The sequence below is a fragment of the Chrysoperla carnea genome, chromosome 1, assembly GCF_905475395.1.
Source record: "Chrysoperla carnea chromosome 1, inChrCarn1.1, whole genome shotgun sequence".
NCBI lineage: Eukaryota > Metazoa > Arthropoda > Insecta > Neuroptera > Chrysopidae > Chrysoperla > Chrysoperla carnea.
The window spans coordinates 131,380,985-131,400,119 of NC_058337.1; the positions used below are offsets into that span (position 1 = coordinate 131,380,985).

At 28.8% G+C, this 19,135-nt stretch overlaps 1 protein-coding gene across 1 annotated transcript in view; it reads left to right on the forward strand.

Moving 5' to 3' along the window:
- LOC123295025 (protogenin-like) overlaps positions 1–19,135 on the forward strand; it is a 209,424-nt gene that overhangs the window by 152,975 nt on the left and 37,314 nt on the right. The gene's annotated exons all lie outside the window — the stretch shown is intronic.

The window sequence follows — 19,135 nt, forward strand, 5'->3', positions numbered from 1 at the left end:
AATTGTAATGTGAAAATTCAAAGCGTGATTCAAGAGAGCACCAGATTCATTCTTTAAATTAGCTCATTTGATGTCGACCATCCCACGCTTTGGATTTTACATTACATTTAAATTATTATTCACTTTTTAGTGCAATAAACCGTTAAAGTTATTTAAACTATAATTTATATGAAAAGAAAAGTGGTTTAAAAAAAAAATTAAAAAAATTTTACAAAAAAATAGAAAAACTAAAAGCATTTAAAAAAAATTACAAAATATTAAATAAAACAAAGAATTACACTAAAAATAAATAATCTCCATATATATATGTATATAGGGCGTTCTGTTATTGACTGCAGATCGTTATCCTGCAGAATAAACTCATAAAGACGAAGGAAAAAGTTATTTTCCACTTTTGGATGTGAGGCCTACTTTGCGAGATAATTAACAAAATAAATTAATACATCTTTAGTGAATCACAGTTCAAAAAATTATTACAAAAAAACTCTATTTGGCTACTTTTGTTATTATAAAAACTAACCCATTAAAACCTACACTACGTTTCTTGATAAATTAAGTGTTGTACACAACTAATCGTGCGAATATCACATACGTTAGGCATATACATATTTGGCAAGACGGACAATTGTCCGTTTTGATAAATATATGCTGAGATACACATACACTGACACAAACCGAAGTATGTGTGTTGTGTGTTGAAGTTGTAAAGTGATACAATGTTTAAGATTTTGTGTTCTGTATTACACTATTTATTCCCCCTGCCCCGTACCTATATTAATATATAATTTGATACCTCCCACATCTAACTGGCTATTGGTGATTTATATTTTTGTTTTCTTTATAAATAGTAACAACAAAATATTTTTTTTAGTATTCACTACTCAATTAAATCAATTATTGTTTTATGATAGTCTCCTCTAAGTGATACCTACTAATTTAATGAATTTGATAGGTTTGCGAATTCATAAATCTTTCTATTTTCCCATAGGCACATCTTCCGAATCTGGCCTCAGATCGAAATTTGGTAAAGAGCTTTTTTATTCGTCTTTATGAGTTTATTCTGTAGGCCAAAGATCTGCAGTTAATAACAGAACGTCCTGTATATATACAGGGCGTTTTGTTATTAACTGCAGATCGTTGGCCTACAGAATAAGCTCATAAAGACGAAGGAAAAGTCATTTACCAATTTTGGATCTGAGCCCTAATTTGGGCGCTACAGGTATGACAAAAATTGATAAATTGGTAAATTCACTGGTTATCATTCGATAACCAGTAGCCAATGATAATCAGTAGATATTAGTATATGTCATTTGATAATATTAAACTAAAGAAGGGATATGAACTGATTTCAATTGGATTATATTATTTTGGAAAAAATATTAAAAAAAACTATTATATTATTTCATTGGTTTGGTCAATTCCCACTTTTTTTTATTATTATATTTTTGCAAGAAAACATTAGATTCTTAGTAAAAAAACAAACAATATCACCGAAGGAGTGTTTTTAATATAACGTAAACAATCAAAATTATTAAAACTTAAAATAAAATAAGTAAAAAAACAAATTACGTCACAAAAAAGGCGTACTTGTTTGTTTACGTTAAATTAAAAACACTCCTTCGGTGATATTGTTTGTTTTTTTACTAAGAATCTAATGTTTTCTTGCAAAAATATAATAATAAAAAAAAAGTGGGAATTGACCAAACCAATGAAATAATATAATAGTTTTTTTCAAAATAATATAATCCGTAATAATTGAAATCATATCCCTTCTTTAGTTTAATATTATCAAATGACATATACTAATATCTACTGACTATTGGCTACTGGTTATCGAATGATAGCCAGTGAATTTACCAATTTATCAATTTTTGTCATACCTGTAGCGCCCAAATTAGGGCTCAGATCCAAAATTGGTAAATGACTTTTTCCTTCGTCTATATGAGCTTATTCTGTAGGCCAACGATCTGCAGTTAATAACAGAACGCCCTGTATATATATATATATATATATAAATGATAAATGTCGCCAGTTTTCTGCCCTAATTTATATTGCAGTAGAATTTTTTAACATAAAATTTTTACATATACAAAAATGCATAGCATAATAATATTTAAGCAGCATTGCACACATTGTATTGCACACACCAGTTTTGCATACACATTTTCTTATACTGCATTTTCTTCATATTAAATATTTAAATTCCATATACTATCTAATACTCTATGTCTATGTGATTTGAATATACCACACCACCATCATACGAACAAATGCACCACCAGCAAAGACTTCATGCACAGGCAAATATTTCACTTACATATTATATCCTCATTTAATAGTGAAGTGGCTGGCAGGTCTTTATCTAAAGCTTACATTTATTTAAATGATATTGTAATTAGCAATTCTATGCAGCTTTCTTGATATGTAGGGTGTTTTTTTTTAGGATCACAAAGAATTAAAATAATACAAATATAAATTTTTTTATTACCAATGAAATTGGCTTTATTGGAAAGATATTAGGCAGCAAACTTCTTTATCCCTTCCGGTGAAGAATCTCACTGCACGCGCAGAAAAGTGAAGTTGGTCTTTGGAAATCTTAAGAAGTACGCAAAATAAGAACGTTTAAAATTCTTAATTAAAAATAAAGAGAAAGATATAGGTTAGTGACGTCATTGTCCGATATCACCATAGAGATACATACAAAATATATATAAAACTTATACAGGGTGTTCTGTTATTGACTGCAGATCGTCGGCCTATAGAATAAGCTCATAAAGACGAAGGAAAAATTCATTTACCAATTTTGGATTTGAGCCCTAGTTTGGGCGCTACAGGTATGGCAAAAATTGATAAATTTGTTCATTCACTGACTATGGTTCGATAACCAGCAGCCAATGATAATCAGTAGATATTAGTATATTTCATTCAAGAATATTAAACTAAAGAAGAGATATGAACTGATTTCAATTGGATTATATCATTTTGAAAAAACATTTTAAAAAAGTATTTGATTGGTTTGGTCAAATCCTACTTTTTTTATTTTTATTATATTTTTCCAAGAAAACATTAGATTCTTAGTAAAAAACAAATTAAGTCATAGAAGGCGTTGTTTTAATTTAACGTATACAAACAAAAAAATGTTTTTTTACCAATTGCATTTTAAGTTTTAATAATTTTGTTTGTTAACGATAAATTAAAACAACGCCTTTTATGACGTAATTTGTTTTTTTACTAAGAATCTAATGTTTTCTTGGAAAAATATAATAAAAAAAAAAAAAGTAGGATTTGACCAAACCAATCAAATAAACCTAAATGAAAAAGGACGGTTTTTTGGGTCTTACCTTCCATTTCGCAGACAAATCAGAACGATAAAGTGCGATGAGGAGCATAGTTCCAAAAACTTAACTCTTTGCTGTTAAATCGATGATAAAAAAAAAGTGTTGCCAATTCAAAGATGCGAACCTCTAAAAAAATGCCTATATGTTAGAGAAGGCATACTAGTCTACAGCCTTTAAGACTTTTGTAAATCGCCGTAAGATTCACTGTTAAATTGAAGATTTATGACGAATATTCGGAACATTACTAATTATAATGCCTGTTAAGTTATATACAAACGATTGCACTTTTTTTCTTACATTTTTTAATAAATATCATATATACATATAATTTTTATAAATTTTTTGTTTTCATAATAAACCTCAAAAGTTATTTTCATAATTCCCGCTCTATATACAGAGTTCCAAGCACTTATATAAACTTTAGTAGATTATATTTTGTTAGTGTAATTTTTATTAATTTTTTTTACTTTGTTTAACGTAATTTTTCGTAAAACTACCATGTTTTTACAGAGTGTTGTAAGACAATAATCACCAAAAGTTCGGAATAGGTAATACACTAAGCAAAAAAGAACGGGAGGTGTCGTGAGACACCTGGTAGGAAGTATGTTCCTTTCAATATAAATTTATTCTTGAATTGGATAAGAAACATAGTTCCAAAAAACTCTATTATTGCAGGCATGCAACTTCATTTTCCTTGGTCTTTTTGGGCTTCACCAGGACTCATTTTAAGGGTAATGAAAGGCATTGAATGCGATTTTTCGTTGTCAACATATAAACAACTTTGTAAGCGGTGATTAAATATGCCCTAAAATTCAATCTAGAAATATTTTCGGTTAAGTTTACATACGAAAAAAATGATAAGCAATTAATTTATAGATTGAAAAATTTTCTAGAAAAATTTCTCTTGCAAAATGTGTTTCCGTTTTTTTGACAGGAATCGTCTAGTTTTCTAGAGTTAAACAAAATTGGAAGAGAAAAAACAATAATATCTGAAAGTTCAAAGTGATTATTCAAGCGATTAATTCAAGCCATTTTGAAAACGCGAGATGAGATAGCTGCTAGTCATAAAATTCACAATGTATTAAAAATGAGTTTTTTGTCACTTGCAAATGTGAATGTACTTATTCCAAAAAATTATTATTTATTATTTGTGTGTTAAATAAAAAATATTGTAAATAAAATTAGCACTCTAATAATTTCATTTCCAAACAAAAAAAGATGAAAAAAATGCGACATTTTCGTACAAACAAAATGTGTTCTTTCTCATTAATAAATAAAATTTTTACACCATGTATATGAAATATACCAAGGTATACTTAGTTTAATCCCAAGTTTGTAACGCTTAAAAATATTGATAATATGAACAAAATTTTGGTATAGGTCTTCATAAAATCACCTAATTAGTCCATTTACAATTGTCTGTCTGTCTGTCGTCTGTCCGTCTGTCATCACGATTACTCAAAAACGAAAAGAGATATCAAACTAAAATTTTTATAGCGTGTTTAGGACGTAAAAAGTGAGATCAAGTGCGTAAATGAGCAACATAGGTCAATTGGGTCTTGGGTCCGTAGGACTCATCCTGTAAACCGTTAGAGATACAATAAAAGTTTAAATGTAAAATATTCCTTATAAAATAATAAACACTGTTTACCCGTGAGAGCGCAAATTATGCGCAATTTTTATAGTATGTATTAATGTGACGGAGTAATCAACACTATCTATACATGATATTTCATCAATTAACTCAATTAATTGTTTGTTTTCACTTGTTTAATGTAAAAAAAAAAGGTTAACAAACTTTTATTGAAATAAATGTTACATAAAGTGTTTTGTTACAAATGAAAATTTTATTTTATTTTTTTGTAGAGTATTAAATTTGAAAAGTGGATTACAGTTTTAAAAAAAATATAAATAAATCCTTAGGAAAAAAAATGAAAATAAATAAATTTGTTTTTTAACAACAGAAAAAAAAAGTTCAGAATAACAAAAAAATATACTACATGAAAGGAAAATTATTCATTAGGTTTTTCCATGCGTAAATATTTTCAAACAAATTATATCTTATAGATTTAGGACAGAGCGTTATATTTGACAGTAATTTCAAAACATTTTTACAATATTTGGGTTCGTTAGTGTATACATCATTTCATTCGAATTTTATTTAGTGCAGTGAATTTAACCAAATATATATTATACAAAGTTGATTATAGAATAAAAAGTTATTAAAAAAATATTAGTTCCAAGAATTCAGGTATAATGAAACACAAATACATACATATTATATGTATAGGGCAAGATGTAGTACCTAGAAGCAAGATTTAAAAGTACAGTAGAATCTCGATAACTTAAACCTCGGTAACATAAAAACCTCTGTTACTTCAAAAAATACTATGTTCCCTTCCCATCAGAGCCCAAAACCTCTATAACTTAAAATACGCAACCTCTATAACTTAAATAAATAATCTCTGTATAGGCCCTCAGTAACTACATAGAAACATGTACATACCTCTATATTAACTAGCGTACATAGAAACATGTACATACATCTATATTAACCTTTACCTAACATAGACACTTGATAACTTAAAACCTCTATAACTTAAAATATTTTGTGTTTCCCTTGGACTTTAACTTATCGAGATTCTACTGTATTTGTTTTTATACCATTTATATACCATGTGTGTTTGTACTAGCTAGGCATATACATATCTGTAGTATGGCAGAATACATCCGTTTAGTAATGCATCTAAGCGAGAGGTATTATATACATGTTTTGTAAGACTACAGATACGATACGACAGATCTTCTGTTGTATGCAGTGATGATTGATGAACTTACTAGTTATCTGTAACTAAAAAACTCCCACTCTCCAAGCGTCTTCCAACTAATGTTCAATACATGTAAATAATACCTCTCACTTAGATGCATTACTAAACGGATATATTCTGTCATACTACAGATATGTATATGCCTAAATGGTACAAACGCACATGGTATATGGAATATATCAAGGTATTACAAGTTTGTAACGCTTAAAATTATTGATGCTACGAACAAAATTTTGGTATAGGTGCTCATAAAATCACCTAATTAGTTCATTTTCGATTCCGGTGAAATTCGTATAACGTGTACAGAACGTAAAAAGTGAGGTCAAGTTCATTAATGAGTAACATAGGTCAAGGTCTCGGGTCCGTAGCACTCATCTTGTAGACCGTTAGAGATAGAACAAAAGTTTAAATGCAAAAAAAGTCCAATATAAAAAAAATTGACAACTTTTGTTTGGCAAAAATTAGCTTGGAAACATTACAGATTATGTGTATACAGATTGTTTATATTTTAATTGTATACGTTACATCATATAATATGTATGTGTTTGTAGGTGTTTGTTCTTTAACACTACTTATTTTTATCGAGAAGTTAGTAGTTTTAATAACTTGGAGTGAAGGAGACTTAGCTATAATTGGTAATACATCTAAAAGATTGTAATTCGTATTTGAATCAACTTTACCTCCTCAAAATTTAACATTGTATTTAAAACTGGAATATGATATAAGAATTTACTCACCAATAACCTTTGATTTACGTTGAATGTGATTTATAAAACAATAAACAATCAGCTTGATAGTAGAAAAAATTATATTCATAGCGTTATCGAAAGCAAAACCACATTAACATTCAATCGTCAGCCTACTCGCATTCTCATAAAATACCCTCATTTTAATACGAACGTTGTCCAGTAAAAAGTACGATCTATATAGAAACAGTGCCGGATGAAGCCCATCGGGGGCCCTAGGCCAATAAAATTTTGGGGCCCCCCTTTTTTGAATAATTGTAAAATTAATCGTTATTTGTGTATTCATAGCATTCGTACAGCCTATTCATATCATTCCAAGGTTATAAACGAAATAAAATGAACAAAATAATTTTTTCTGTTAAATTATATATTAAAAAATAATACTTAATACTTGAAATTGAAAATTTTTGTTCAAAAATAATCATATCAGATTTTCGTAGGGGCCCCTGCCCGTCGGAGGCCCTAGACCATGGCCTAGTCCGGCCTAATGGGTAATCCAGCACTGTATAGAAACTACAAAATTATTCAAAGAACGTTGTAGTTCTTTGGTATTTCATCTTACCCTATTTATAATTTGTAATATATTCAAATATTATTTATATTATTTTAATAAAGTTAAGAATGTTGGGTCTGTAACTTTGTACCTTATATATTTATATGACTATGTTCTTCGTGTACATTGAACTTCTCTTTCATCTTTTTTTTTTTTTTTTAAACAAAATGAAACTCCATTTTTTAATTTATTTTATTTTATTTTTATGATTTAAAAAAATTTATTTGATATACCTATAACCTACATAATTGTTTATAGTATTTAAAAAGAATAGTTTTTGGTTTCTTTTATTATTAATAGGTCAAATTACAAATTTATTTTAAGTACATGTACTTAAAATATCACCAGCGTAAACTAAGAGAGATATAAATTATTGAACTCATCCCAAAACGATCGCTACCCAACAATCCTGCTAAGAAAGAATAACAATTTCTTCTTTTTATACCATGCATATATGTAATATGCAAGGTATACTAAGTTTAGTCCCAAGTTTGCAACGCTTAAAAATAATGATGCCACGCACAAAATTTTGCCATAGGTGTTCATAGAATCACCTAATTAGTCCATTTTCTGTTGTCCGTCCGTCCGTTTGTGGACACGATAACTCAAAAACGAAAAAAGATATCGAGCTGAAATTTTTACAGCGTACTCAGGACGTAAAAAGTGAGGTCGAGTTCGTTAAATTAGCATCATAGGTCACTTGGGTCTTGGGTCCGTAGGATCCATCTTGTAAACCGTTAAAGATAGAACAACAGTTTAAATGTAAAAAATGTTCCTTATCAAAAAATAAACAACTTTTGTTTGAAACATTTTTTCGTAAACATCACTGTTTACCCGCGAGTGCGCCAATTATGCGAAAATTTTATAGTATGTACCATACTTGAATATCAGTTACGTATGTGTGACATGCATGTATGCGTTATGTGATAAAGAAATCAACGCTGACTATGCATGGTATTTCAACAATTAATTTAGTCAATTGTTTGTTTTCACTTGTTATACCATGTATATGAAATATATCAAGATATACTAAGTTTATTCCTAAGTTTGTAACGCTTAAAAATATTGATGCTATAAACAAAATTTTGGTGGTCCATTTTCGGTTGTCTGTCTGTCTGTCATGTCATCTGTCTGTCATCACGATAACTCAAAAACGTAAAGAGATATCAAGCTGAAATTTTTATAGCGTGCTGAGGACGTAAAAAGTGAGATAAAGTTCGTAAGTGAGCTTCTGGTGTTCTATACACATTTTTGATTGGCGAGAAACTTAATAATTTTTTTAAAGAATTCTCTTAAATATTCATTGGTGGAAAAAAAATTTATAAAGAAAAGTGATTTTCCAGATAAAAATGGTTCAAGTTACAATTGAATTTCAAGCACGGCTATAATACTCTTTCTTATGGGTATTTATAAACTCTCTTGCCCTGGGTACTTTTATTTTTCCAAATTCCTGTTAATTTTACCAATTTTCATTGTTCATACACAGGTACTTTTTTTTTCCCACATCACCTGAATGTGAACAATGAAAATTGGAAAAAATTAACAGTATTTTGGAAAAAAACAAAGTATCCAAATTTTAAACCGATAAAGTAAGGGTATAAGTGCAGTAGTTGAAATTAAATTGTTTATTCTTTTCTGGAAAACTGCTTTTCATTATAAAATTTTTTTTCCAGCAATGAATATTCAAGAGGATTCTTAAAAAAATTATAAAATTCGCGCCAATTAAAGAATGATTTCAAACCATTCAAAAATTAGAATAGAACAACCTCAACTCATTTGTTTCCTATCGATTATTCGATAGAGGCCGCAAACACCAGTTTTAAAAAGCCCAAAACTAAGTCTGGAATAAGGGAAATTATGCATGTTTTTCTGGAGCATTTTACTTTTATCCTTCTTTCACCGACTAGCATTTTCATAATCAGAAATGTTCTTAATTTCAAAACTACGAACTATGAATAGATGATATTCACTGATGTGAACCAACGTATCTAAATTGTTTAAAATAAAGAGAGTCCCATGAGAGTAATACTTAGTTTTACGAAAATATGCACATATGATAAAACAGAAATTTCCTGATTTGGAGAAGAATCTAAAGCATCTAATCTCATTAAATTATAAACAATTTAAACATACAAACATTTTGTTAAGTTTTAAAACATTTTAGATATTTCAAAATATAAAAAATATGCTAGAATTTCATTTTGGAAGTGAGTTAGTTACACCCTGTGAGTAATAAAATGATAACGCATAGTTTTAGATGATGATACCTACACGCCAATAGAATTAAATGTAATAGATACTTAGATATTTAGATAAATAGATAGATATATTCATTGAATAAAATGATGATAGGAATATCTGGTGTTGTTAAATTGTTGTTTACGTTTGGCTTTAAAGTTATATTATAACTGTTACATACCTGTACCATCATATACTCTGCTCGAATTAGATGAAAAATCGTCGATTTAAAGCAACAATTTCACCAACATTTTGGCAACCATCTCGTTAGCCATTCATATGAAGTAGGAAGTTTTTAGGGACGTTCTTGTGTATAAAACAAAGAGGATAATGTACTGTGTGTGATGCGCGCTGTATCGTATTCGATGTGTGCGTAGTCATGGTAGGGACAATAAAATCGATGCCAGCGCTTTAAGTGAAAAATTTTGGAGTTAAAGGGGGCTGTTATAACTAATTTGCAATTCTTTACATGTTAATGTAATAGAAATGTCAAATTAAAATTATTGAAAAACACGAATTAATTAAACTTAATGCATTAAAAATTGTGAAAATAAGAAATCAAATTGCACAAATATTATTTTTCAAATGTAAATTATCATAATTATTTATTTAAATTTGTGAGACAATAATATTAAATTTTCAATGTAAGTCTTAAATGCAATCCATACAATTATATATGCATCCATACAATTCTATAATTAAAGTAGTGTATCGTTACCATGGAAACGAAACTCACGCACGGAGCGAATAGGTACAACTTGCAAATGTACAAGCGACGAGACTGACCGATGGTGTTCATGTAGATTAAATCAAATGATATGATTACGTGCACATCACACACATTACATTGTCTAAAAACTTTCTTTGTTTTATACATAAGAACGTCCAGGAAATCTATACTTACTTCATATATTTTAAAAGGCTAGCGAAAATGGTTGCCAAACTGTATACACCTGTTGTTGTAAGTTGTAGCTTTTGACTTGTAGAAAAAAAAATTATTGGGTCAGGGAATACAGATTAAAAGTGAAATATAATTCGCTTTATATTGAAACAAAATTTATATAAATATTTATAATTGATTGGCAGTTAATCACAAAGATTATTACGTTAGAGCTTTCATTTTCTTTGCGCTCACTTATATCACCTTTTGTATTCAATATAAAGGTTTTCATTTTTTGGTACGAAACCCTAAATTTTTTAAATAAAATACAACTCATGTTACTCACTGATAAAGTGATAATGTAGTTTTATATTAGTAAAGAATTTTTAAAATCGGTCCAGTAGTTTTTCTTCCCTATAATCTCTTTATAATATTAGTGTCAATTAGATAGAATAGGATTTTGCAACCCCTTTTCTAAGACCCTTTCCGCCTTTTACTCTACATTTGATAAATTTTTATTTACAATATTTTAGCGAATCCCGTCCTTTTTATATAAAGCGTTCAAGATTTTATAAGCTACGCCTCTTTAATTCGAATGATATATAATTTTATAGTTATCCAATAGAGTTTTGCACCCAAGTTTCGTAATATACCAAAATGATGACGTCAGTTTTTACCAATTCATTCTCTTTACTTCTTTTTTTGAGTGATGTACGTAAATAAATTGCACCTGCTCAAAAATTAATATTTCGCAAAGGCATAAAAGCATCTTTAGTCAACTAGTGATCTATTATATATTCGATCACAAAAGCTCATGGGGAATGAAAAATGGCATAAATATAACAAATAAAATGTGAACTTGAAATATTGACATATGTACGTCCTTTTGGAATTACAGAGACGATATGTTTCTTCTTCGCGTTGTTGTAGCAAAATTACAAAAGACTGGAAAAATCAAAATATATTTATGGGAAATTTTACGCTTTATAATTTTGATCCTGTATTTTTATCCCAGAATGCATATTGTTTTAGTTAAAAATATATGATAAAAGCTACAACCAATGCATATATTATCTATCATCTGTTTAACTTCTTTGATTTATGTCTATTTCGGACGGAGTAATAACTTATATATTATTTAAAGGTATGGTATATTACATTATATTATTGTGTAAGGAAACTATGTTTGGAATGTAATGCGTTTCCGTTGTGTGTTAGTACTGAATCTGTTACATGTATTATTTAAAGGTATACACTATAAAGATGTATGGATCTTTGGATATTGTATCTTTGATGTTTGCTTCTTTTATGTTAAGTTAATCATTACAATTATTATTAAGTTTATTTTTATGAAATATATATCAAGGTATACTAATTTTAGTTCCAAGTTTGTAACGCTTAAAAATATTGATAATACGAACAAAATTTTGGTAAAGGTGATCATAGAATCACTAACTTAGTCCATTTCCGTTCGTCTGTCCGTCCGACCGTAAACCGACGGTTACTCAAAAACGAAAAGAGATACCAAGATTAAATTTTTTTGCGTTTTCAGGATGAAAAAGTGAATTTAAGTTCATAAATTAGCAACATAGGACAATTCGATCTTGGGTCCATAGGACCAATCTACAACCATTCAATTCAACAATTAACTCAGTCAATTACTTGTTTTCATTTGTTATTAATAAATTGATTTGAAAATGTATAACACTAGCTTGATATCAGCCCGCTTCGCTGGACTTAAAAGTAAGACCTCCCCTTTATAGTCTCCAACTATCTTGCTATCACTTTTCCCCCTTCCATAACACTTGAAATAGCGGAAGGAGTTGTTTTACACAGGCAAAATATATGTACAGATTTAAATTTTTTATTAAATGTTGTATAGGCTATGTTCATTAGTATATCAGAAGAGGTGGCCATACATTGTATCTAGTTGAGCATTTTTACAGAAATAGTCATAGATGGCATAGTTAAATATCATTGATGATTCAGTCAATCTAGACGAAAAAAAGGCCGAACCTGGAAAAAATTCCAATGGTGGATCTGAGGTTATAGATCGTTAGGGGGGCATGTAAATAACTTTTAAAAAAAATAAGAGAATTTTTCGTTCCGCTGTTTTTGAGAAAATCCAAAAAAATTTTGCAATGCGTTTTTCTCGGATTCTATGGGTTTAAGGGAAAAGTTTTTCAAATAAAAAATGTAGAGGACATTGTCAGCTACATTTTATGTCATTGAAGCAACGTTATACGAGCTAAATTACAAAAAGTAGGTGGCGCTAAAGTATCAAAAAAAGTGTTTTTCATGATTTTTATTAAGAAAAAATGATTTTTTTGTAAAAGTGTAAATAAGAAAGTTGTTTGACTCAAAATTAACTTCAACTTTTATTCTAACAATTTTTATGAAAAACTTACCGTTTCTGAGCTATAGGCCAAAAATGCAACGCACCGTAGTTAACGGTTCTTTTGTCACTTTCGCCGGGCGAGTCGGCATAGTACGAACAAAGGACCGGTTTCTAACATCTGCCTAACTGTCTATGAATAGTACATTTTTCAGTTCCTATGTGAGTTTTGGAGAGTAAAGGTCTGAAAATTTTTCTCTCCAAAAATGAATATCTGTTTCGTGTGTAATAGAACTGTTGAAGTGGGTGAAAAAAGAACTGTGGATTCAAAAAGTCGGGAAAAATTAATAAGAGCTAGCATAATCAGAGATGATTTAACAATGGAAAAATTACTCAAGGATGAAAGCAAAACAATCGTTGTTCACATCAAGTGCCACGAGACGTTTTTTGATATCAAGTTCATTTTGTCAATTTTGATATCAAGTTCATTGTTTATTCTTTTATTTCTAGAAATTGCAAAATTAAAATTGAAATAAAAAAATTTTGAATTGCAATATAAGTTATTGTAAACAATTTTTCACTTCTATGTTTTGTTAAATTTATGTTTACAAAAAGTTTACAATAATTGATAATACATTGGTAACGTTGTTAACTGTTTATTTCAATATTTGTCAAAAAAAATTTACTGCAGTTGAAAGTATTTTCGAACAATCAATTCAATTTTAAATTCTACAACAATCTCAAACACAGCACGGCATAAAATGTCCGATGTGTACTCTTCAGCAAGCTGTATTTCAAAAACGGTAAGTATTACAAAAAAATTGTTGAAATAAAAGTTGAAGTTAATTTTGAGTCAAACAACTTTCTTATTTACACTTTTACAAAAAAATCATTTTTTCTTAATGAAAATCATGAAAAACACTTTTTTGATACTTTAGCGCCACCTACTTTTTGTAATTTAACTCGTATGACGTTGCTTTAATGACATAAAATGTAGCTGACAATGTCCTCTACATTTTTTATTTTTCCCTTAAACCCACAGATTCCGAGAAAAACGCATTCCAAAATTTTTTTGGATTTTCTCAAAAACAGTGGAACGAAAAATTAATTTTTTTTTAAGTTATTTACATGCCCCCCTAACGATCTATAACCTCAGATCCACCATTGAAATTGTTTCCAGTCAAAATGCCAGATTTACTGTACCATGACTAAATGTGATTTTTTTTAATATACCCTTTAAAATTATAGCTCATGTGTTATTCTGATGTATAAGCTATATTATTGTTAACTAACTAAACATAAAGCAACTATCTGCTGTCAAATCGGTTTACAAACAAAAGAGTGTTACCAACTCAAAGATATATATACCTCTAAAAGAAACACCCTTTATTGGAGCACGAAAATCTAATATTTTATAAAAATTGATCCATAAATAAAGAGAAATAACAAGTTGCCCTAAGGTATAATGTTTACATTATTTTAAAAAGATCCTCGAACGATGTTATCATGTTATCATCAATCGAATACCAACCAACCACTACATATATTATTAATAAAATGAAAAGAAAATATAATATTTTAAACAAATAAATTATGAATGTTCCATTCCTCTTCATGGTACTGGTCTGGTACTTAATAATATTTTAGGAGAAAATGTTTTTACAATCATGTTCGTGACCTTGAAAGAACGAGCTATAAAATATAACTGATATAGGTACTGAGTGTGTCACGTAAATTTCTACAAGATTTTGTGCCATAACTGCTACAATAGGGAATATCGATGATTTTTATACCATGCATATATATAATATGCAAGGTATACTAAGTTTAGTCCCAAGTTTTTATACCATGCATATACATAATACATCAAGGTATACTAAGTTTAGTCCCAAGTTTGTAACGCTTAAAAATATTGATGCTACGAAAAAAATTTTGGTATAGGTGTTATAAAATCACCTAATCAGTCAATTTCCGGTTGTCCGTCCGTCCGTATGTGGGCACGATAACTCAAAAACGAAAATATATATCAAGCTGAAATTTTTACAGCGTACTCAGGACGTAAAAAATTCGTAAGGTTCGTAAATGAGCAACATAGGTCGATTGGGTCATGACCTATGGGTCCTTAGAACCCATCTTATAAACCGTTAGAGATAGAACAAAAGTTTAAATGTAAAAAATGTTCCTTATCAAAAAATTAACAGCTTTTGTTTGAAACATTTTTTCGTAAACAGCACTGTTTACCCGTGAGGGCGCAAGTTAGGCGTAAATTGTATAGCATGTATTATATAAATTGTATAGTATGTATTATATAAATTGTATATGTATGTGCAATGTGATAGAGTAATCAACACTATTTATGCATGGTATTTCAACAATTAATTCAGTCAATTGTTTGTTTTCACTTGTTTTTGATTGATTTTGAAAACAAGAAAATTTAAGTAAAATCGTCTCTACAGTCGGAGGACTGCTAAGATTAAAATGTTTTCCACAATACGGAAAACAGATTGTAATGATAGACTGTAATGATGATTTTACTTATCATAACCATTTCAGATGAAAATATTTTCTTGTTTTCATACTTTTTAAGGCGTGATTTTGTAGTCGGCGAGATTTTAGTTTTTGAACTTTACTTGATTTAAACTATTTTGCATAATGCTTTTTAATAATTGCTTTTTTCCTTGATGAAGCATAACAATTTTTTTTTTTTTTTTTTTTTTTGAAAATTGCTAATTACGTTCTTTCATTTGATACCTTACACTCATTAAAATAAAATTTGTTAGTCGGAAACATGCGAAAATATATACATTTGAAAACTATTTTGAGGTTATAATTTCGTGATAGCTTGAAAAAGTATAACAATATATAATATTTTTGAAAAGTGCTAATTACGCCCTTTCATTTGATGCCTAATACATGATCAATATCATCAAATTAAAATTTGTTTTTCGTTGATGACTTTATATCTTCTAGAGGGCGCCATATTCAATTTAATGTGATGTCACATAACCTATAACCTGCGGACGATCAATCGCTTTAAACGGTATCTAATTGGTCAAATTATGATAAGTAGTTTAGAAGTTAGGTGGGAACAGACGAAAATATATATATTTTAAACTATTTTGAGGCTGTATTTTTGTGATAAAGTATATCAATATATATATTTTTGAAAATTGCTAAGTACGCCCTTTCATTTGATACCTAACACGTTGTCATTTAATTAAAAATTTTTTTTCTTTCTTGACTTTATATCCTCTAAGGAACATCATATTCATTTTAATGTGTCGTCACATAACCTATAACCAGCGGACGATCAAAACGCTTTTAACAATATCTCATTGGTCAAACTATGGTAAGTAGTTTGGAAGTTAGGAGGGATCAAATTGCCATATCGGTGAAACACATAACCTTCAATTGGATCTTAACGCCCTTTATAATATCGAAAAGATGCTAAAACTCATAAATGACGTCAGAATTTTTACATATTTTAGGTCTTGTGTAACCTCAATCTATAAAAATCATGTACAAATGTGAAATAAAACAAGTGAAAACAAACAATTGACTGAGTTGATTGTTGAAATATCATGCATAGTCAGTGTTGATTTCTTTATCACATTACACATACAAACATGTGGCACATACATAACTGATAATCAAGTATAGTATATATTATAAAATTTCCGCCTAATTGACGCCCTCACGGGTAAACAGTGATGTTTACGAAAAAATGTTTCAAACAAAAGTTGTTTAATTTTTGATAACATTTTTTATATTTAAACTTTTGATGCTCATTTACGAACTTGACCTCACTTTTTACGTCCTGAGTACGCTGTAAAAATTTCAGCTCGATATCTTTTTTCGTTTTTGAGTTATCGTGTCCACAGACGGACAACCGGACGGACGGACAACCGGAAATGGACTAATTAGGTGATTTTATAAACACCTAAACTAAAATTTTTTTCCTAGCATCATTATTTTTAAGCGTTACAAACTTGGGACTAAACTTTAATAAATTTAAACTCATAATAAACAGTAACAGTTCAGTTATATTGATTTCCTGTAACGTATTACGTTGCACATCCGGTATATTGAAAAAAATTTATTAGTGTCATTAATAACCTATCAAAGAACTCCATTTTCTTATAATCAGTTGAAAATCAAAAATTGAGTTATATTATGGTTGTAATTCATTCAATATACAGATTGATTATATTATGTTATACGTTTAATTTAAAATTTTTTATATAGATATATAACATTCTTTTGAAGTTTTGAATGATAAAATTCGATTTTATCGAAACGATAATACAGAAAACCAATATTTAGAAATATGAAAAATATTTTCTCTTCTATGATACTGTAGTCGAAATAATATCAATCGAAATGCTTCCATAAATGTTAATTATTACTTAATGATATGATTTTTAATTTACTTAAGGTAGTACCTACACGAAAGTGATATTTCAAGAATTTCTCAAAACTCAGAATATAAAATATTTAATTCATAATACACATGCTGTTAAAATTAGAAGATGATTTACCATGCCATACATGAGATATTAGCAATTAAAAGTGACGCAATTTGTACGTGTACATGGGAGAAGCGTATAAAAATACACAAATTTACAAAATTATATTTATTTATCAATGAATGACGTCCACCATCTCTATGAAAAACTAATATAATGTAGAATACTATATTTAGAAAATATATAAAAAAAATAAAAATTATTTACCATATAGTTTCGATAAAAAACTTAAATAAATAACTCGTTTTAGCGATGTTTTTTGTGGAGAGGATATAGAAACTAATGGTAAACGTATATATCATAGTGTGTGTCTGTATACGTATAGGAGATAAATTAGTGTGTAACTACAGTCTTGTGAAAATAATATATGGTATATGTATAATAGTCATAGCACAGTTAATGCACTGAATGATAGTATTAGTCCAAAACTTTTTGACTGGACTGTCGCGGAGGAACTACCTTAAGGAGATATGCAAGGATTGAATAATACTAGGGATTTCAATAAAACTTTATAAATACATTTTTTGATTAATTTTGATTAAGTTTCCAAAAATCACAAAAAATTTTTAGGTCATCGGGGTTTTTATTATTATTTTATCGTTCAAAGTTATATAGGTTATCCTTTTCAATTGGATATTTCTATTTTAAAACATCTAGAGAGTGGGATAAAAAAACTATCTAAAATATTTAAACAATCTTGTAGTTAATAATACCATAAAAATATAAGGTTGTAGATGATATAACAACAGAAATTTAATTTAATTATGAGTTCACCGAAGATTCATCATTTGATGAACAGAGACGACTATAGTTATTAATGATTGAAGAGCGATATCTATATTATTTGACTACAAAGCATATATTTGCGGTTTATATGTATGTATCGTGCAATAAACCAAAACGTTTTTACAATATTGTAGAGAAACAATGACCATAAGAATTTAAATACGGTCTCCAGAAAGAAATTGTATTGTTGAAACGTTCAAACTGGGAACTTTAGAGATTAAAAAGAGAAAAGTTGCTTGTCTGTTTATTAGGTTTTTAGGAAACGCAACACTCGTTTGTTATATTTGCTAAACTTCTCTCCTAAATTACTCTTAGAATTCGACACGCGTTGTCTATGTTTGAGTTTCTATATTAAGACTTTCCCCGAAACTACAGAACCTCATGAATGTTTTCACGCTTTTTTATTATACATTTTGTTCTCAATTTTCACAGTAAATTTTTATGAATCATAGAAATTCGATGAGTTAATTTTGCATGAAATTCGTTCAATTAATATTCTTTTTAAAATATTTTCGAAAATTAGAAAATTCGAAAAAACAAAGATAAAATTAGTTTTTTACTACCAGTTCAAGGCGTTTCTGTAATTTTAGTTTTATTAAGGAAGCGGAATTGAGACCAAATTGAGGAAAATCAGAGAATCTCTGTCCCAATCCTGGCTTATGGAAAGCTTGATCGCTCATGAGTTTAATATATATTGAAAAGTAGTGCAACTTGTGAATTCTTAACAATTTTTAAACAATTCATAGTCTACTCTCGAAGACACAATTCGTAGATTTTTTTTGCCTCATAATTTTGTTTTACATTGATTTTACCGAAAAATTGCACAGTGTTTCAATTTCTCAATTAAACATGTGAAAACAAACAATTGACTGAGTTAATCGTTGAAATACCATGTATAGACAGTG